This window comes from Puma concolor, chromosome B4 (assembly GCF_028749965.1).
Source record: "Puma concolor isolate L17-30 chromosome B4, mPumCon1.1.hap2, whole genome shotgun sequence".
NCBI classification, from domain to species: domain Eukaryota; kingdom Metazoa; phylum Chordata; class Mammalia; order Carnivora; family Felidae; genus Puma; species Puma concolor.
In genome coordinates this window covers 83,677,095-83,692,563 of record NC_141673.1, presented here as the reverse complement: position 1 = coordinate 83,692,563, position 15,469 = coordinate 83,677,095, and the positions used below count along the sequence as shown (strand labels likewise).

The 15,469-nt window shown below is 41.3% G+C and overlaps 2 protein-coding genes across 9 annotated transcripts in view; one reads left to right on the top strand and one right to left on the bottom strand.

Moving 5' to 3' along the window:
- The window catches only part of LMNTD1 (lamin tail domain containing 1), a 446,849-nt gene extending 445,606 nt beyond the window's left edge, over positions 1–1,243 (bottom strand). For 4 of the 8 annotated variants that reach the window (XM_086713806.1, XM_086713807.1, XM_086713812.1 and 1 more), the window contains exon 1: positions 84–1,239. The gene's annotated coding sequence lies outside the window, so the exon portion shown is untranslated. Of the gene's footprint in view, positions 1–83 lie in introns of all 8 variants that reach the window. The other 4 variants (XM_086713809.1, XM_086713808.1, XM_086713814.1 and 1 more) reach the window with 3 other exon arrangements.
- RASSF8 (Ras association domain family member 8) overlaps positions 1,024–15,469 on the top strand; it is a 119,364-nt gene continuing 104,918 nt past the window's right edge. Inside the window, exon 1 of the mRNA XM_086713818.1 lies at positions 1,024–1,153. The gene's annotated coding sequence lies outside the window, so the exon portion shown is untranslated. The remainder of the gene's footprint in view (positions 1,154–15,469) is intronic.

Sequence of the window (15,469 nt, the reverse complement as noted above, 5' to 3'; positions counted from 1 at the left end):
CGATTTGCTGTATTTAAGGGTCAGGGAGGGGGGGAGCAGTTTTCTGAATCTGAGCCCAGCTCTTTCTAAACTTGGTTACTCACGTCTGATTCATTCGCTGTGTTTTTCATCTCCTGTCTCTGTCACTGCCTGCCGCTGAGAAGGGGGTCGCTGAATCACTGCCACTCCAGATGAAAAGCAATTCAAACCCAGTCCTTGGAGGATGGAAGGTTTTGTTTTGTTTTCTTCCCTTTTTTAAGCGTCTGCAGAATAAGCCTCCTACTTTCCGACATGACCGTAGAGGGCAGTTTTACAAGTCTCACCCGGAGCTCTGGAAGATTTTGCTCCTGTGAGAGTCAGTAGGCACTGGTCACCTCACCATTTCTGGCTTTTCTGGTCCATAGGCCCCGGCGGTCGGGGGTGTGTGATGGGGCGAGCGGCGGCGGGGCCGAGCTAGGGGCGCCGGGGTGAGCTTGGCCCGGTGGGCCCGAGCGGCTGCGCCGCGCTCCCCGCCGCTTTAAAAGCTCCCACAATGCAGCGCTGGCGTCCCAGTTCCGTTACAATGTCTCTCACGGCGCGAGTGAACCGGCAAGGAGCGGGCTGGGAAGCCAGAGAGCCGGGGCTGTAACCCGAGCGCCCGGCCGAGGGGGGCGCCCCCGCGCCGCTCCTCTCGCGCGCTCTACCCGCGGCCCGGCGAAGGGGCGGAGCCGCCCGGGTGCCCGAGCCCGGCCCGGCCCCCAGCCCGGCCCCCAGCCCAGAGGCACCGGCCGCGGGAGCGAGCCGGCGGCCAACTCCACCGTCCGGCACAACGCTCGCCGCCCCGCTCCTCGCCGAGCCTCGCTAGACCGCCCGCGGCAGCGGCGGCGGCGCTGGGGGCGGCTCCTGCGGGCGGCACAGCCGCTGCCCGCGCGCTCCCACACCGCGGCAGCTCAGCCAGGGGCGTCCACACTCACCTAGCGCTGGCCGGGAGGTGCGCCGAGAGGACGCGCCGGGAGCCGGGGCCTCCAGCCGGTGCGGGGCGTGCGGCCCGCCGAGTGCGGCGGAGGGAGGCGCGCCGGGCGGCACGGCCGGGACAGGAGCTGGGCGGCCGCCGAGCTTCGGACGCCGTCGCGTCCTCAGCGCCCCGGCCGGCCTGGGCGGGCGGCCTGCGGGGGCGGTGCAGTTGCGAAACTGAGTAAGTATTAACTTTACTCCGCTGCTGCGATTTCTGGGCAACGTCTAGGATCCCTCCCTTCTCCTCCTGGAGCCTGGGGCTCTCCCTTCCCCGCCCCCTCACCCCTCCGTCTGCACCTTGGGTTTCTTCGCCGGTTCTACCCTGCGGCCACTGGCTCCCAGTTCCTCCGGTTCACCTTTTCCCTGTTGTGTTCGCCTTTGCGCGTTCTGCCCGCCGCGCACACGCGCCTCTGAGAAGTACAAGCTTGTGTCCTGCTTCTCTGTTTCCTCCCAGTGTCCTTGGCAGGGGAGTTTAGAGGCCACTTTGTTGGGCAGGGAAATGTATGTATGGCTTCTTTAACATTTTTCTCTCCAAATGGAAATCGGATGTTCGCTTGCCGGGTGGCGGTTTGGTGAACGCTTACTTTCTCCTCTGAAAACAGGATTGGTTTTTAGGTTTTAAAATTTTGTTTGAACGCTTAACCGTCCTCCGTCCCTATTTCCCCTTGCCGCCAACCCGTCTGGAGAGGCGAGTCCAGACGAGGGGACTTTAAAAGTAATCCCGTTTTGCAGACTAGAAACTTTGCGAGGGTTCATAGCAGAAAGCATCATAAGCTTCAACCTGAAGGGACGTGAGCTTTGAATGTGGCTCCTTGTGCGGCACTAGAGCTTACAAGCGAGTACCTGGGTTCGTAATTGAGTGTTGGCGTTGTTATTTTAGCATCCTAGAGCCGCCTGGTGTTGCTAAACCACTACTTTTTCAGCATCAAATGGCATCTTGAGCAGAGCAAGCGTTGAATGTAATTACGGGTCAGCATTGCCCCTGGTCTTTAGGGACTTAGAAGAGAAATAGATGCAGGGCACATTTCATAGCTGTGAAACCCATCAGGTTAGCTGTGTCAGTGCATCACAGCATTGCATTAAAAATAATTCTTCCAGCCTGGTAACAGCGAGGAGGAACATTTACAAATTTTCCAGTATGATGTGGCTCAGCAATTCTTCGTTAGATCTGTTGTGTCACTAGAAAGGACCTTTAAAAAGGTATAGAGCTCAGCTTTTCTGCCGATTGGATTAACCCCTCATTCTGGTAGAAGGCCTCAGGTAGTCCTCCTCCCCCCTCCCCCCCCCCCGCCGTCTTTCTTTCTTTTTTTTTTTTTTTTCTTTCTTCTTTGGGTTGTCAGCAGTTGGCGATCCTGTTTTGAAGGACTAGAAAACGGGAAGCTTTTCTTAATGGATTTTCAGCATCCCGTCCTTTGCCTGGGTGAGGCAGTAGTGAATGCCAGCTAGATCTCTGCAGGGAGAGGTGCAGGTGGACACAAGAATCTGGCAGAAGGACACTGTAGTACTATCATGGGGGGGGGGGGTTGTGTGTTTATCTTTTAGTGGGCATATTAATGCTACTTTTTATTTATCTCCATGGGGAATCTCCCAAAACCATGAAAATTACATGTGACCATACCCAGCTTTAAGAAGACTGAATGTAATTTGATTATTCTGTTGAAGGATCAGACTTAACAAAATAGAATTTGTAATGTAGGCGATAAGACCTTTCAAAAATCTCTCCCTTCCTCATTTTCTCTCCTTTTAAGAGCCTCAAGCTGGTGCTTTCAGTAATAGACACAATTGTTAGTAATGCACTGAGTTCTTTCTAGGTTCATTAATCAAGCCTAATTTCTGGCTTCAATAGCTGAGGGGGACATCAGCCCAGAGAAGGAGAGAATCATGAGACTGTGCAGATAGGAAAGGCATTTCAGTTTGCTAAAGTGTCAATGTGCTGCAGAGAAAAGCAGTTAAAAAGAAGAATGTTCAGGTTTTAGCATGCACATTTACTGAATTTGGCATTTGGTTGAGATATTTGGGAATTGCAGATTTTAAATTCTACAGTTATGGTATCCTTTCTTTTTGCCTAACATTGTATCCTTTTAAGTTTTTGATTGTTTAATGGGAATCTCAATACTTCCTTTTGTAGCCTTCTGTACTGGGTGGCTTGCATTAATTTTTTACTTGAATGGTTTAGCCATTTTGAGAAATAGTTTTTCAGAATGTCTTACTCAGTTGATCTGTCTTATATTGATTCATGTATGGTTTGTGAGTAAAAATATTGTTCACTGCTGGGTGTTGTTGCTCTTTTCATTATCGTTGATTTCTGGCATAGTGGCTTTGCTCCTTTATTGTAAACCATTAAGGTCCTAGGTATCTTGCGGGTGTTCAAAACATTGCAAAACTCTGCAGGGAGAAGTGGAGAGGGGATAGGGAAACATTATGCATCATAAATCTGAGAACTTGGATTTATTTTTTTTTAATTTTTTTTTTAATGTTCTTATTTATTTTTGAGACAGAGAGAGACAGCATGAGCAGGGGAGGGGGAGAGAGAGGGAAACACAGAATCCGAAGCAGGCTCCAGGCTCTGAGCTGTCAGCACAGAGCCCGACGCGGGGCTCAAACTCACAGACTGTGAGATCATGACCTGAGCTGAAGTCGGACGCTTAACCAACTGAGTCACCCAGGCACCCCTGAGAACTTGGATTTAAAAAATAACATATCGGAGCGCCTGGGTGGCGCAGTCGGTTGAGCGTCCGACTTCAGCCAGGTCACGATCTCGCGGTCCGTGGGTTCGAGCCCCGCGTTGGGCTCTGGGCTGATGGCTCAGAGCCTGGAGCCTGTTTCCGATTCTGTGTCTCCCTCTCTCTCTGCCCCTCCCTCGTTCATGCTCTGTCTCTCTCTGTCCCAAAAATAAATAAACGTTGAAAAAAAAATTTTTTTAAATAAACATAAAAAATATCACCTGTTTACTCACCTTGGGTGCTAGCTTGCTCCAACCCCATGTAGATTTCAAAATGGGAAGTATGGACATAGTTTCCAAGAACTGTGTATAGTGAAAAGAATGCTTACCCCACAGCCAGCCAACCAGACTTGAGTAGCAAGTGACTTTGTCGCTTTGAACTGATTTAGCTTGGCCATGCTACTTCAACCTCATGATCTACAGTTTGCTTTGTGTAAAATGGGAATACTGTTCCTAAAAGGGATGCTGTGACAAGTGAAATAGCTAACATAGTGTCTGGTACATCTCAGTCAATACATGACAGTATCTGACACTTCTCAAGAACTGAGCTCTTGATTACCCAACCTTTCAGCCTGTTTCTCCTGTGTTTTTCATCCCCTCCATCCAACAAGTGGCTCAGGCCAGAAGGCTAGAGTTTAACATTCACTTCTGTTCTCACCTCCCCTCCCCACCCCCAACCAGTTTGTCACAAAGTCTTTATTTACTTTTCTGGAAAAATCTCTTTCAAACCTGTCTGATTTTCAATCTCCACTATGTTTCCATTCCACTTGAGGCCACCATTATCTTTCCCCATTGCCTTCTGCATGTACTCTGTATCCCTTCCAGTCTCTTTTCCTACCAGCAGCCTAAAAAGAAAAAAAAAATGTCACTTGCTATTTAAAGTCTTCAAAGCTCTAAGAAAACACATTTATTTCTCCAGATATAATATGAGATCTTCAACATACCTATAAAGTCCTGCATGGTTTGGCCACTGCCCACCCCCAATCTTTGTCTCTTGCTAGCCATATTGTTCAGTTCTCCAGCAGGCTCACATCAGGGCTCTTGCTCATGCTATTGGTCTTTCTATTTTAGGACCATCTCCTTGAGTAATTTGTCATCCTTGGATATGGATTCAAATATCCTCTCTATAAATGTCTTCTCTGAGAAGACCCTATCCTTAGCATCATGTCATTTAGAAATTCTTTATTTTCTCCCTCATAGCACAATCATCTTGCCTTTTTTGTGTGTATCATAACATATATTATTTACTTAATGTTTCTTTCTTAGCCTGAAGGTCGAAGTAATACCCGGTTTATTCACCAGTCTATACTCAGTGCCTGGTACAGTTAGTAGGTGCTCAATAAAGGATTCTTGTTATAATTAATAAGATAATGTCAGTTTTATATTTGTGTCTTGGTTGCCTCCTATGTCACTGTTCATTCTGCTTTTCATAACAGAAAAGCCAGACTGGTGCTCTCCTGTGTTCCTTCATTGCTGGTGTTAAATGTGTAATATGAAACAGCCTTTGCAGATACGAGGCAAAATTAATGCATTTGGGCTATGTGGAAAATTCATAGTAATAAATTGAGACACCTTTTAATTAGTGTTACCCTTGTGATTTTCTGTTGTAGATAATCCTTTTTCTAAGTACATCATTAAAGTAATTACGGTTTTTTTTCATCACAGGATTACTGAAAGAAAAAAATCTTAGTAGTTCATATTATTTTACACATGTCATAGGATAATATGTTAGCAGCTATTGATCGCTCAGTGTCAGACTTCAAAGGAAGGTAGAGAAAACTAGTAGAAAGATGAGAGTTCTAGTTCTAAGGATGTTTAGTACTTTCCAGCTGTTGATGTGACTTGCATAAATAACTACATATCATTTGAACATTTAGTTAAGGTAGCAGAGTAGTTATTTAAAAATTGGAGCCACCTAGAGGTCTGTAAATTCTTTTTCCTTCTTTCACTAAAGCATTCCTTCTTTTAGCAAAAAAAGTCTCATGACTTTCCAAGGCCAAGGAAGGCTTAAAGCTTTGAGTATTTTTGTCATGTGGTTGCTCTCTACAAATTATTAGTTTGATGCACTATAGTTCTAAAGTGCTTATGTCCTTAGTATTAATGTTTCTACTCTAATTCTTAAGTAATAACCCACATTTCTTTTGACTTATTTCTTAGGACTTGAGTTTCTTTTTAGAATTTTCCCTTGCACTCTTAGAGTATAAGAGTGCTTATACTCTTTCGTTTTGTAGCTTATACTTTAGGTCATAAAGTATACAGAGAATTTAGGAGTTGATTCTAGTTCTTTCACGATTTATTTGTTTGCATTTAACCTCTGGGTGTCTCCTAAATGTTATACCTCATAAGTGGTCTAGACTCTGAGTTTTTGTCAGCAAGAAGCTGGATGCCCTTGGATTGGGAAAGTAAGGGAGATTACAGCAGCATTTTTAAGTCCCTATTATATGCCAAGCTTGAGGCTAAGTGCTCTCGCAAAAGAACAGTGAGTGGTTCATCCAGTCAAAATCATAAAAAGGAACTATAACCTTTCCATACATTTGCTTCACTCAAAGAATTTGTTTTTGTTGTTCCTCCATTTCCCTACCCTTTATTTTTCTAGTTAGGAAGGCATGGCAAGATAGTGAAGCCCTCTCTAGCTCAGCCCATTACCTTACCTTTTTATTTATTTAGACCTGAATTTACTTGTATAAAAATACCGGACGTGGGGCCAGAAAGGGGCATGCCCTTTGATTTGTCTTTGAGGTAGGTCTCTGTGCTCCAGGATATTTGCACCATGAGTAGCTACTACTATGGAGGAGAAAAAAGTTATGGTTGAGAGTCCTAGTTATTTTTCCCCATATATATATATATATATATATATATATATATATATATATATATATATTAATATATATATTAACATATACACACGCATATGCATATGTATGTATATATATACATACATACGTACATGCTTACTGGTTACTTTGGGTGACCTTGAATGAGTTGCCTGAAGCTTTATAGCACCAACAATATCTATTACCTATTTATTTCACAGCCTTGCTATTGGATTTAGAAGACTTATTTTTGTCAATGTTGTTTTTTTTTTTTTTTTGTCACATTCAAATATATCACAAAGCTCATTACAATTAACTCCAGTGCTGTCAAGTTCTATGCATTAAGAAAAATGTTTTCTTAGCATATGTTTTAACTCTTTGTTTTGATAAGCAATCAGATATGAGTATAGGTTGTAACAAGAGGAGAGTTGTAATACTTTTCTACCAGCTTTTATTCATGTGTGTGATATATCTTGTCGATTGTTAATGGTCATTGGCTCTGGTTAATCATGTTTATCCTTAATTGTAGTAAATTTATTATTGGAAAATCACCTAAAATTAAATTATTTTTCAGAAAGAAGCACATACAGTGGAAAAATTAGAGTGCTTTTAATGGATAGGTATTGGACAGAAAAGTAAGATATCACTCTAATTTTTGCTTAAAATATTTGAATAGATTTATAATTTCTGAAATCCTACTGCAGAAATAGTATTGAAAGGTAGGTTGGGAATAATTTGTAGTGTTTAAGGTAAAATTTGGGCGTTTCTGAAGCAAGTTCTAATACTTGATGCCATTAGATGTCAGGAAAGTAAACTAGTTTATTTGTGCTACATTTTCCTTATTTTCTTTTTGTATATAATGACTTCCTTCTTTTATATCTCTTTTTTAATTTTTATTTTTTATGTTAAAATTTTTTAATGTTTATATTTGAGAGAGAGAAAGACAGAGTGAGCAGGGAAAGGGCAGAGAGAGAGGGAGACCCAGAATCTGAAGCAGGCTCTAGGCTGAGCTGATGCACAGAGCCTGATGTGGGGCTTAAACTCATGAGCCATGAGATCATGTCCTGAGCCAAAGTCAGAAGCTCAACAGACTGAGTCACCCAGGTGCCCCATCTCTCTCTTTTTTTTTAAACCTCTTTAGTGAGCCAAGCTGAGGTGAACAGCTTAGTAACATGCAATGAACTGCACACATTTAAGTGTACAGTTTGATAAGCTTTGACCTACATATATAAATATGAAATCATGACCACAGTCAAGATAGTGAATATATATATCACCCTCCCCAAATTTCCCATTCCCATTTGCAGTCCCTTCCCTATCCATCATCCCCTCCCCGACAAAGCACAGCTTTGCTCTGTCTCTGCAGAGTAGTTTGCATTTTCCAGAATATAAATTAATGGAACATGTAATATATTGTTTTTTGGTCTGACTTCTTTCACTCAGAATAATTATTTATTTGGAGATGCATTCATGTTGATGTATGCAGCATTGATGAATAGTGTTCCATTATATGTATATACAACAAATTATGTATGTACCTATTGATGGACATTTGGGCTGTTTCCAGTTTTTGGCTATTACAAAGGAAGCTGCTGTGAATATTTGCATATAATCTTTGTGTGGACATATGTTTTCATTAATCTTGGGTAAGTACATAGGAGTAGAATGGCAGGGTGATGGTAGACATACATGTTTAGCTTTTTCAGAAACTGCCAAACTGTTTTCCAGAGTGATTATACCATTTTATTTTCCTACCAGCAGTGTATAAGCATGCTAGTTCCTTCACTTCCTTCCCAACAATTAGTATGATTAGTCTTTTTTAATTTTAGTTATCAGCAGTATTTCATTTTTATTTTAATTTACCATTTCCCTAATGACTAGTGGTGTTAAGCACCTTTTAATGTATTTTTTGCTATGTTTGTATCTTCTTTGATGAAGTGTTTGTTCAAGTGTTTTGCCCACGTTTTTATTGGGTTGATTGTTTTTTTGATTGTTGAATTTTGAGAGTTCATTATATATTTTGAAAAATCCTTCATCCAATAAATGTTTTGCAAAGATTTTCTCCCAGTTTGTGGCTCACACTTTCATTTTCACAGTGACTTTTGAAGAGAAAAGGTTTTTAATTTTGATGAAGTCCAGCTTATGATTTTGTTCTCTTATATATTGTGCTTTTGGTGTCCTTTTTAAGAACCTTTGCCTAAGCTAAGTTCACATAGATTGTCTTCTAAAAGTTTTCTGAGTTTCTTCTAGAATTTTTATAGTTTTAGGTTTTACATTGAAGTATATCACCTATTTGAAGTTATATTTTTAAAATAGACTTTACTTTTTAGAGCAATTTTAGGTTCACAACAAAACTGAGGAGAAGGTACAGAGATTTCCCATATACTCCCTGTCCCCACACATGCATAGCTTCCTCCATTACAGTATTCCCCACCAGAATGGTGCATTTATTGTAGTTGAACCTACATTGATTGACACATCATTATAACCCGAAGTCCATGGTTTATGTTAGGGTTCACTCACTCTAAGTGTTCTAAGTACTGTGTGTTTAGGCAAATTTATAATGACACATATTCATCATTATAGCATCCCACAGAATACTTGCACTGCTCTAAAAATCCTCTGTACTCTGCCTATTCATTTCTCCCTCTCCTAATCCCTGGAAACCACTATGATCTTTTTACTGTCTCCATAGTTATCCCTTTTCCTGAATGTCATATAGTTGGAATCATATGGTATGTAGCCTTTTCAGATAGGTCCTTTCATTTACTAATAAGCATTTATGTTTTCTCCATGTCTTTTCATAGTTTGATAGCTCGTTTTAGCCCTGAATAATATTTCATTATCTGGATGTACCACAGTCTGTTTATCCATTCACCTACTGACAGACACATCTGTGTCCAACTTTTGGCAATTATAAATAAAGCTGCAAGAAGTGTCCATGTGCAGGTTTCTGTATGGGCATAGTTTTCAACTCCTTTGGATAAATACAAAGGAACACAATTTTAGGGTCATGTGGTAAGGGTATGTTTGGTTTTATAAGAAATTGCCACATTTCCCAAGTGGTGTACCATTTTGCATTCCCACCCTCAGTGAATGAGAGTTCCTGCCCTTCCACATCCTTAACAGCATTTGGTGTTGTCAGTGTTTTGTATTTCAGCCATTCTAATATTACATTGTTGTTTTAATTTATATTTCGCTGAAGACTTATTATGTGGGGCATCTTTTTATATGCTTATTTGCCGTATCTCTATCTTTGGCAAGGTATTAAGGTGTTTAGTCTATTGAGTTAATTTTTTTTTTTTTATTGAGTAAGTTTTGGGTAGAGTTGATTTTCGGCATATGGCAATCTAATTGTTTCACCACTATTTGTTAAAAAGACTATTATTTCTTTACTGAGTTGTTTGCATTTTTGTAGGAAATGAGTTGTCCTTTATATCTCTTTTTATTATATCAGTTGACATTGATACCTGGATAAAACAAACTAAAGGAAAAGCAACTAAATCCTATTCTGGACAATGAATGTGTTTTTGTCATGTTTAGTAAAATTTCTAGTTTCCTTACTGTAGCCTTTATGTAAACCTTTCCTACGCAAACATTTCTTCTCCCTTTATTTCTCTTTTTGTTATTGGCTATGTATTATAATAAAGTCTGGTGGTGGGACATGCACAACTTACCCCTGTAAATTTTAATTAACTTTACTGTTAATGAAAATTATTTGTTTTCTCTCTTTGAAAATCTCTCAACCTAGATTACACCTTCCATTTTAATTTTCCTAGTTTTGATGGTCTGTCTCTTCTCCTATTGTTGAGTCATGACATATGGTGTATATTGGAAAGACTGCTCACTTCAGTTAAAAACCTGGCTGGGACTGGGTAACCTTGGAGAAGTTATAAAGCTCACCCCTTCTCAAGTTTCCTTTAAATGGGGCTACTATTTCATCACTCAGGGGTGTTTTGGAATAAAAGTGATGTTTGTATGTGTCCATATATGGAAATGAATGTAAATGAAATGTCTCAGTGAAGAGTTAGTGCCTTTCTCCCTTACCCAACTCCAGTTAAGCTGTGGATACTCATTCTCTCTCAACTGAACAGGCCCCAATGCTCTTTGGAGAAGACAGGTGCTCCACAGTCTGTCTAGGCAAGTGGTCTGAGGAGAGAACACTGTCAGTGTAGATGATAGAAAGGTGGGAGAAGAGTGTTTGCTAGTTAACGTGGGTGACATCCTCCTCACCCCTCGCAGTCTGGAGTTGGCTGCCCTCTAGGCTATTCTCCATTAGTAATCCTTTCTCCCTATTGGATTTCAGTCTCATCTTTCCTTCTCTTCTTATCCTTAGCCTGGAAAGAATATGCTCAAATCTCTCTTGACATTGCTACACCTCCTGTCTACTTCTGTCTCCTTTCTCAGCCAACTTCTTTGAGGAGGTGTCTGTGCTTAATGCTTCTACTACTCACTCCTCAGCCAGGTACCATTTCTTAGAAACATTTTGCCACAGCACCAATTTCTTAATTGCCAAAATCAGTGGAAACTTCTTACTTCTAATATAACAGAAGCTTTTTGTAGTGTGTTTGCACTGTTGAGCTATCTTCCTGTGTCTCCAGACTTCTCCTCAGCTTCCTTGTCAGCACTCTTTCTTTGTTCATTTATTTATTCAAAAATGACAAAACACACAACACTGCTCTCATAGAAAGTGCTCCATGGAGGAAGTTAGATAATGAGTAATTTTACATTCTTTATATGATGATAAATGCATCAGAGGAAAAAAATATAACAAGTTGGAGAAATTGAAAATGCTGGGATTGGAAGTGGAGGTGTTACATGATATTGGATAGGCAGGAAGCCCTCACTCATGAGAACACATTTCAGTAGAAAACTTAATGAAGCGAAGGACGTAACTCTGCAGCTGTCTGGAGGAAGAGCACTCTACACAGAGGAAACATTGAGTGCCTAGGCACTGAAGCAGGTACATACAGTTGTCTCCAGATCAGTGAGGCTGGGAGTGGGGCCAGGGCATGGGACAATAGCAGGAGATGAGGCAGTGGGGCCTATATACCAGGCCCCTTATTGGCTGTGACAAGGATCTTGGGTTTTACTCTTGAGTGAGAAGACAGTTGAGGATCTTGAAGAGAGGAATGAATGAATTGGAGAGTAGCATGGAGTAGTAGGTGAGAGGATGAACTGTGGAGCTGGCTGCTTAAGTTAAAATCCCAGCCCTAAACTTAACTGGCTCTGTGACCTTGTAGTAGTTCTGTAGCTTCTCTGTGCCCCATTGGTAAAATGGGAATACGAATGATCTCTATCTCACAGTGTTGTTATGAGGATGAAATGAGTTAATATTTATAAAGAACAAACCATGGCAGATAGTATTATAAAATGCTTGTTAAATAAAATCAGTAAAATAGAAAAGGCTCCCTGTGCTTCCAGGTCTTGTCAAGAGGAATTTAGAATAGAAGCAGAAAGCCTAAACATGGAAACAACCTAAGTGTTTATCAGTCAATGGATGGATAAAGAAAATGTAGCATATGGAATATGATTCAGCCAGAAAAAAAGGAGTTTTGCCATTTGTGACAACATGGCAAACCTTGAAAGGACAGACCTTGAAAGCATTATGCTAAGTGAAATAAACAGACAAAGACAAATACTGGATGATCTCACTTATATGCATAATCTAAAGAAAAAAAAAAAAACACCTGACTCATAGATACAGAGAAAAGATTAGTGGTTGCCAAAGGCGGGGAGTGGGGGTGGTTGAAATGGTTGAAGGGGGTCAAAAGGTACAAACTTGTGTTTATAAGATACGTAAGTCCTGGAAATGTAATATACAGCATGGTGGCTCAATAGGAAGGAAGGAAAAGGAAAAAAGAAAACCAGTTAGGAGATGATTGCAATAATTCATGCAAGGAATGGCTTAGTTGAGGTGCTAGTTGTGAAGGTGGGGAACAGGGTCACATTGTGGGTGTATTTTGGAAATAAGGATGACTTATTGGCTCAGGAATAGATCTGCTTTTCCTCCCATCTCTGATCTTTCTGGCTCAGTCTTCTTTGCTCCTTCCTCTTCTCCCTTTTGACCAAGGGTTCTCAGAAAGGGTAGTAGTGTTTGGAAATATGTGGGAGCCCTTTTTGGCTGTCACAGAGATGAAGTTGTGGATATTTCTTGTGTTCAGTGAGTGCTCAATATCATGCATGATGAAGATATGTCTTCTGCAATTTGCCAGTAGCTACCTTGTAGAGAAATGCTGCTTTAGACCTTCTTCCCACCTTTCCTACCTGTCCCCTGGCCTAGGATTTCCTAACCTGTGGTCCTGTGTGGGTAGCAGGGGGCCTATAACCTACCAAGTATTTTTTCCAAAATGTTTGTTTATATACATTTTAGTGAGTGGGGTAGTGGTAAGAATTTTAATCAAGTTCTCCAAAGGGTTCATATCCTCAGAATGCAAGAATTCCTGTTATGGGTGGTCTTACCCACCTTCATGGTTTTTATTCTGGCCTGTATGGTGGTGGACTTTCAAATCTGTTCCTTTAATGTTCTGTGCTTTGACTTCTAGACCCTTCTCTACTGAACCATGCAACACTTCCTCAGGATCAACATGTCTTCTAACTTCTTCCTGTATTTCCCACCTGGGTTTGTGGCACCATCATCCACCTTATTCTTAATCTTGCCTTTTTTGTGCCACTTCACCTTGACTAATTCATCTAGTTCTGCTTTTACCTCCTGGACTGCTGAGGAATTTTTTTTTTTCCATTTCCCCTTCATACACTACTCTAATTTAGCATCTCTGATTTAGATTGCTGCCACTTTGCTGGTCTTCCCACCTGAGACCCATCTTCCACATATCAGCAGATGACTGCTTGGATACAGAAATCTCACTGTGTCACTGACTTGCTAAAAACAGCTCTGTCAATGCCTGCAGGGTTGCATACAGGATCTCTGAAATCTGGCGCTAGTTCCCTGTCTTGGGCTGTTCAGGAGGCTGTCCTGCCTCCCTGCTTGGCTGCCCACCAGCTCTCCTCCCTCACCTGTCTTTCTGTGCTGGCCTCTAGTAGGACCAAACTAATAAGCTGTTTTATGCATTGATGCTGCAACATCTAAATATGCTATTTGGCCACATGAAAAACTAGTTCAGTCTCTTTCTTACCCATACTTTATAGCTTTATTTATTTTTTTTTTTAATTTTTTTTTTCAACGTTTATTTATTTTTGGGACAGAGAGAGACAGAGCATGAACGGGGGAGGAGCAGAGAGAGAGGGAGACACAGAATCGGAAACAGGCTCCAGGCTCTGAGCCATCAGCCCAGAGCCTGACGCGGGGCTCGAACTCACGGACCGCGAGATCGTGACCTGGCTGAAGTCGGACGCTTAACCGACTGCGCCACCCAGGCGCCCCATACTTTATAGCTTTAAAACCAAGCTTGGCTATCCTCTCTTCCTGAAGGAAGTGCTCGCTCACTTAGAAGTCCATCTTGCCTTCCTTATATATCATATGCATGCATATTTCTCTTCTTTCTTTGTGCTGTAATTTCAGAAGCTCTCTATTTCAAACAGATGAGCTTCTAAGAGGCTCTTCTTAAGCTCATTTGTTCATAGGTTCAAAGTGACTAAGAAGACTAAGCTTGCAGTCCCCCAGTGCAGTTCAAGGAGTATAAGTTGGTTCTTTGAAGCTTTGTAACCAGTTATGCCCTTGCTGCTGGATGTTCAGTGGGGCATCTTTTTCTGAAGTGGAGCAGCTTTGTCTACATTAAAAATCTCTTGAGGCAGATGGGTCCTTTATGGTCTCTTTGGAGCCCGGGGGAGCCCCTTAGTAGCCCTTGGAGTCCAACTTCACTCCTTACCTCTTGAATTATAGGAGCCTCAGTGGGTTCAGTTTTGGCTGTACTCAGCCTTTCTGTTCTAGAACAATTTCCTGGCCTCCTGAACTAACTTTGGGCCAAGTTTCCATTTTTAACACTGATCATCCTGTTGTATATTCAAAATGGAAAAACTTCTGAAGATCTATCTTCTCTGTTCTGGCTGATTATTACTGCTAGGTTAATAGGTATAGGTTAGCCTGTTTCACCCTCAGCCCCATTCATCCTTTATCCTTCAGGGTTCCATATACAAAAGGAAAAAAAAGAAAAATATTTTTTACCACTCTCAGCTATTTTTATTAGTTATCCTTTTGTTTCTGCCATAATTTTGTTCTTTTTTATTAGTACATTAGACATGTACTGTAGCTTTTCATCGTGAGATAATGATAGGGTTAATAATGTTTTTTTAAAATACTTTAAAGCATATTTTAAATATAGCAAACACATTCATCCACAACTAATGAACAGGAAGGTGCCCACCCAAGGCAGAGTTTTCAGAGTTTGGCTGTGGAGCCAGTATATGTCCCCATCTTGGCAATTGTGATACGAAAGCTCAGGAGTAAGGAGGTCAGGATGTGTTTCGTGTCACCTGCTAGATTGTGGATCTCCTTGAAAGTGAGATCCATATTTAATTATCCATCAACTACAATCTCTTTAATGGCAGGAACTTGTCTGATTCTCCTTGGATTCGTAGAGCATGGAACTGTTAGTTGTTGAATGAATTCATTTGCTAGCTAGTATTTATACCCTCAAGGGAAACCGTACTAAACTTCCTCTAAGTATATAGTTGTGTAGACTAAACAAAGAGTTTAAAATATAGACGACTAAAACATTCATGTTACATGGATGACTGAGGTGATACTGAAATTTGGGTTGGTAGGAATGGATATTTTACTTGGCTTTTGAAAACACTTCAACAAGTAGCAACTACCATGGTCAACAGTAGGATTTTGTAGATGATATGAGGAGAGGTGATGTAGTCTGTGGAAGCTTATTGAGCAATGAGGATGCAGTAAATATATAAATAATTACATATGGCAGAGTATGTTATATATATTATAAATATATTAAGCAGAGTATGAGGAGAGAGTGGCTAAATGACTTAAAGGTAAACGTAT